This window comes from Arachis stenosperma, chromosome 3 (assembly GCF_014773155.1).
Source record: "Arachis stenosperma cultivar V10309 chromosome 3, arast.V10309.gnm1.PFL2, whole genome shotgun sequence".
Classification (NCBI taxonomy): Eukaryota; Viridiplantae; Streptophyta; class Magnoliopsida; order Fabales; family Fabaceae; genus Arachis; species Arachis stenosperma.
In genome coordinates, this window is record NC_080379.1 from 151,333,075 (window position 1) to 151,338,682 (window position 5,608).

General features: G+C 40.9%; 1 non-coding gene across 1 annotated transcript; it reads left to right on the plus strand.

Moving 5' to 3' along the window:
- The first annotated feature begins 2,774 nt into the window (after window positions 1-2,774).
- On the plus strand, window positions 2,775-2,882 carry LOC130972757 (small nucleolar RNA R71). The gene has a single exon (XR_009083920.1). It is a non-coding gene; the product is annotated as a small nucleolar RNA R71 (small nucleolar RNA).
- Window positions 2,883-5,608: the final 2,726 nt, after the last annotated feature.

Genomic DNA, 5,608 nt, shown 5'->3' on the forward strand with positions numbered 1-5,608 from the left:
CCCAACCTCTTCTTTGGATCTCATGGCGGATCTCCGGATATTCACCCTTTTTGAGTGAAAAGGGGACCTCGGGGATCACCTTCTTCAAGGCCACAACTTCATAGAAGTGGTCTTGATGCACCCTTGAGATGAACCTATCCATCTCCCATGACTCGGAGGTGGAAGCTTTTGCCTTCCCTTTCCTCTTTCTAGAGGTTTCTCCGGCCTTGGATGCCATAATGGTTATGAAAAAGCAATGCTTTTACCACACCAAACTTAAAATGTTTGCTCGTCCTCGAGCAAAAGAAGAAAGAAGAGAGTAAAAGAAGAAGAAATGAGGAAGAGGGAGTGGCTTAGTGTATTCGGCCAAGGGGGAAGAAGAGGTGTTTTTGTTGTGTGAAAATGAAGTAGTGAAGAAGGGTATTTATAGGAGAGAGGGGAGATGGGGTTCGGCCATATTGGGTGGGTTTGGGAGGGAAAGTTGTTTGAATTTGAAGGGTGAGGTTGGTGGGGTTTTATGAAGGATGGATGTGAGTGGTGAAGAGAAAGATGGGATTTGATAGGTGAAGGGGTTTTGGGGAAGAGGTATTGAGGTGATTGGTGAATGGGGGAAGAAGAGAGAGAGTGGTGGTAGGGTTGGTGGGGATCCTGTGGGGTCCACAGATCCTGTGGTGTCAAGGAAAAGTCATCCCTGCACCAAATATTGCTCAAAATCACGTTTTGAGGCATTTCTGGCGTTAAACGCCGGGCTGGTGCCCATTCCTGGCGTTTAACGCCAGGTTCTTGCCCTTTTCTGGCGTTTAACGCCAGTCTGGTGCCCCTTTCTGGCGTTAAACGCCCAGAATGGTGCCAGACTGGGCGTTAAACGCCCAACTGCTAGGCTTACTGGCGTTTGAACGCCAGCAGCTTCTTCCTCCAGGGTGTGCTGTTTTTCTTCCTGTTTTTCATTTTGTTTTTGCTTTTTCAATGGATTTTGTGACTTCTTATGATCATCAACCTACAAAAAACATAAAATAACAAAGAGAAATATATAAAATATAATCATTGGGTTGCCTCCCAATAAGCGCTTCTTTAATGTCAGTAGCTTGACAGAGGGCTCTCATGGAGCCTCACAGATACTCAGAGCAATGTTGGAACCTCCCAACACCAAACTTAGAGTTTGAATATGGGGGTTCAACACCAAACTTAGAGTTTGGTTGTGGCCTCCCAACACCAAACTTAGAGTTTGACTGTGGGGGCTCTTCTTGACTCTGATTTGAGAGAAGCTCTTCATGCTTCTTCTCTATGGTGACAGAGGAATATCCTTGAGCCTTAAACACAAAGGATTCTCCATTCACTTGAATGATCAGTTCTCCTCCATCAACATCAATCACAGCCTTTGCTGTGGCTAGGAAGGGTCTGCCAAGGATGATGGTTTCATCCATGCACTTCCCAGTCTCTAGGACTATGAAATCAGCAGGAATGTAGTGGTCTTCAACCTTTACCAAAACATTCTCTACAAGTCCATGAGCTTGTTTTCTTGAGTTGTCTGCCATCTCTAATGAGATTCTTGCAGCTTGTACCTCAAAGATCCCTAGCTTCTCCATTACTGAGAGAGGCATGAGGTTTACACTTGACCCTAAGTCACACAGAGCCTTCTTGAAGGTCATGGTGCCTATGGTACAAGGTATGGAAAACTTCCCAGGATCTTGTCTCTTTTGAGGTAATTTCTGCCTAGACAAGTCATCCAGTTCTTTGGTGAGCAAAGGAGGTTCATCCTCCCAAGTCTCATTTCCAAATAACTTGTCATTTAGCTTCATGATTGCTCCAAGGTATTTAGCAACTTGCTCTTCAGTGACATACTCATCCTCTTCAGAGGAAGAATACTCATCAGAGCTCATGAAAGGCAGAAGTAAGTCCAATGGAATCTCTATGATTTCATTTTGAGTCCCAGATTCCCATGGTTCCTCATTGGGGAACTCATTGGAGGCTAGTGCACGCCCATTGAGGTCTTCCTCAGTGGCGTTCACTGCCTCTCCATCCTCTCCAAATTCGGCCATGTTTATGGCTTTGCACTCTCCTTTTGGATTTTCTTCTGTGTTGCTTGGGAGAGTACTTGGAGGGAGTTCAGTAACTTTCTTGCTCAGCTGTCCCACTTGTCCTTCCAAATTTCTAATGGAGGACCTTGTTTCATTCATGAAACTTTGAGTGGTTTTAATTAGATCAGAGACCATGGTTGCTAAGTCAGAGGGGTTCTGCTTAGGATTCTCTGTCTGTTGCTGAGAAGATGATGGAAAAGGTTTGCCATTGTTAAACCTGTTTCTTCCACCATTATTATTGAAACCTTGTTGAGGTCTCTCTTGATTCTTCCATGAGAGATTTGGGTGATTTCTCCATGAAGAATTATAGGTGTTACCATAGGGTTCTCCTAGGTAATTCACCTCTTCCATTGAGGGGTTCTCAGGATCATAAGCTTCTTCCTCAGATGAAGCCTCCTTAGTACTGCTTGGTGCATTTTGCATTCCAGACAGACTTTGAGAAATCAAATTGACTTGTTGAGTCAATATCTTGTTCTGAGCCAATATGGCATTCAGAGCATCAATCTCAAGAACTCCTTTCTTCTGACTTGTCCCATTGTTCACAGGATTCCTTTCAGAAGTGTACATGAATTGGTTATTTGCAACCATCTCAATTAGCTCTTGAGCCTCTGTAGGCGTCTTCTTCAGATGAAGAGATCCTCCAGCAGAGCTATCCAAAGACATCTTGGATAGTTCAGAGAGACCATCATAGAAAATACCTATGATGCTCCATTCAGAAAGCATATCAGAAGGACATCTTCTGATCAATTGTTTGTATCTTTCCCAAGCTTCATAGAGGGACTCTCCATCCTTCTGTCTGAAGGTTTGGACTTCCACTCTAAGCTTACTCCATCTTTGTGGTGGAAAGAACTTTGCCAAGAAGGCATTGACTAGCTTTTCCCAAGAGTCCAGGCTTTCTTTAGGTTGAGAGTCCAACCATATCCTAGCTCTGTCTCTTACAGCAAAAGGGAATAGCATCAGTCTATAGACCTCAGGGTCAACCCCATTAGTCTTGACTGTGTCACAGATTTGCAAGAATTCAGCTAAAAACTGATGAGGATCTTCCATTGGAAGTCCATGGAACTTGCAATTCTGTTGCATTAGAGAAACCAATTGAGGTTTAAGCTCAAAGTTGTTTGCTCCAATGGCAGGGATAGAGATGCTTCTCCCATAGAAGTCGGGAGTAGGTGCAGTAAAGTCACCCAGCACCTTCCTTGCATTGTTTGCATTATTGTTGTTTTCGGCTGCCATGTCTTCTTCTTCCTTGAAGAATTCGGTCAGGTCCTCTAAAGAGAGTTGTGCTTTGGCTTCTCTTAGCTTTCTCTTCAAGGTCCTTTCGGGTTCAGGGTCAGCTTCAACAAGAATGCCTTTGTCTCTGCTCCTGCTCATATGAAAGAGAAGAGAACAAGAAAATGTGGAATCCTCTATGTCACAGTATAGAGATTCCTTGAGGTGTCAGAGGAAAAGAGAAATAGAAAGAAGAAGGAGAAGAAGAATTCGAACTTTAATTAGATAAGGTTCGAATTGTGCATTGAGAAGGAGTGGTACTCCATAAATAGAAGGGTGTGGGAAGGAGGGAATAAATTTTTTGAAAATTAATTAAAATATTTTGAAAACATTTTTGAAAAACATTAATTGATTTTCGAAAATCAAAGTGGAAAAGAAACCAAGTGATTTTTGAAAAAGATTTTTAAATTAGAAATCAAAAAGATTTGATTGAAAACTATTTTGAAAAAGGATGTGGTTAAGAAGATATGATTGAAAAGTTATGGTTTTAAAAAGATTTGATTTGAAAACAAATTTAAAAGATATGATTTGAAAACAATTTTAAAAAGATTTGATTTGAAAAATTAATTACTTGCCTAACAAGAAAAGATATGAGTCAAACATGAAACCTTCCTTAATAGAAAAGGCAAAAAATGTTCAATCAAATCATTAATTGTTAGTAAGTATCTTTGAAAAAGGAAATTGATTTTGAAAACATTTGATTGAAAAGATATGATTTGAAAAAGATTTGATTTTGAAAAACTTTGAAAACTTGAAAAAAATTTGATTTGAAAAACAAAATCTTCCCCCTAGCACCATCTTGGCGTTAAACGCCCAGAATGGTATCCATTCTGGCGTTTAACGCCCAAAATGCACCCCTTTTGGGCGTTAAACGCCCAACCAGGTACCCTGGCTGGCGTTTAAATGCCAGTCTGCCTTCTTCACTGGGCATTTTCGAATGCCCAGCTTTTTCTGTATAATTCCTCTGCAGTATGTTCTGAATCTTCAATTCTTTGTATTATTGACTTGAAAAGACACCAATTAAAAATATTTTTGGATTTTTAATAATCAAAATGCAACAAGAATCAAATAACAATGCATGCAAGACACCAAACTTAGCAGTTTGTATACTACTGACACTATATGAGACACATAAACATTCAAGTCAAAAGAATTCAAAGATCAGAGTAAGAAATCATCAAGAATTACTTGAAGATTCTTAAGACACATGAATGAATGCATGCAATTGACACCAAACTTAAGATGAGACACTAGACTCAAACAAGAAACATCAAATATTTTTGGTTTTTTATGATTTTCTAATTTTTTTTTGTGTTTTTCGAAAATTAAGTGGAAACATCAAAATTCTTAATGAGAATTCCAGGAATCAGTGCAATGCTAGTCTAAGACTTCGGTCCAGGAATTAGACATGGCTTCACAGCCAGCCAAGCTTTCAAAGAAAGCTTCGGTCCAAAACACTAGACATGGCCAATGGCCAGCCAAGCCTTAGCAGATCACTGCTCCAAAAGCAAGATTGATAAAAAATCAACAAGCTTCTGTGATGATAAGTTGAAACCTCGGTCCAATGAGATTAGACATGGCTTCTCAGCCAGCCAGATTTCAACAAATCATCATGAAACTCTAGAATTCATCTTCAAGAATTTCGAAAAAAATAAATGCCTAATCTAAGCAACAAGATGAACCGTCAGTTGTCCATACACAAAAACAATCCCCGGCAACGGCGCCAAAAACTTGGTGCACGAAATTGTGATCAATACTTTTCAAAACACAAGAACAATCCCCGGTAATGGCTCCAAGGACTTGGTGCTCAATACCATGGCATAAACACAACTTCGCACAACTAACCAGCAAGTGCACTGGGTCGTCCAAGTAATAAACCTTACGCGAGTAAGGGTCGATCCCACGGAGATTGGTGGTATGAAGCAAGCTATGGTCACCTTGTAAATCTCAGTCAGGCAGACTCAAATGTATAATGGTGATGAACGAAAGTAACATAAAAGATAAAGATAAAGATAGAGATACTTATGTATATCATTGGTGAGAGCTTCAGACAAGCGTATGAAGATGCCTTTCCTTCCGTCTCTCTGCTTTCCTAATGTCTTCATCCAATCCTTTCTTACTCCTTTCCATGGCAAGCTCATATAGGGTTTCACCGTTGTCAGTGGCTACCTCCCATCCGCGCAGTGAAAGCTAATGCACGCACTCTGTCACAGTACTGCCAATCACCGGTTTGGTTCCCTCCCCTACCGGAATAGAATCCCTCTTTTGCGTCTGTCACTAACGCC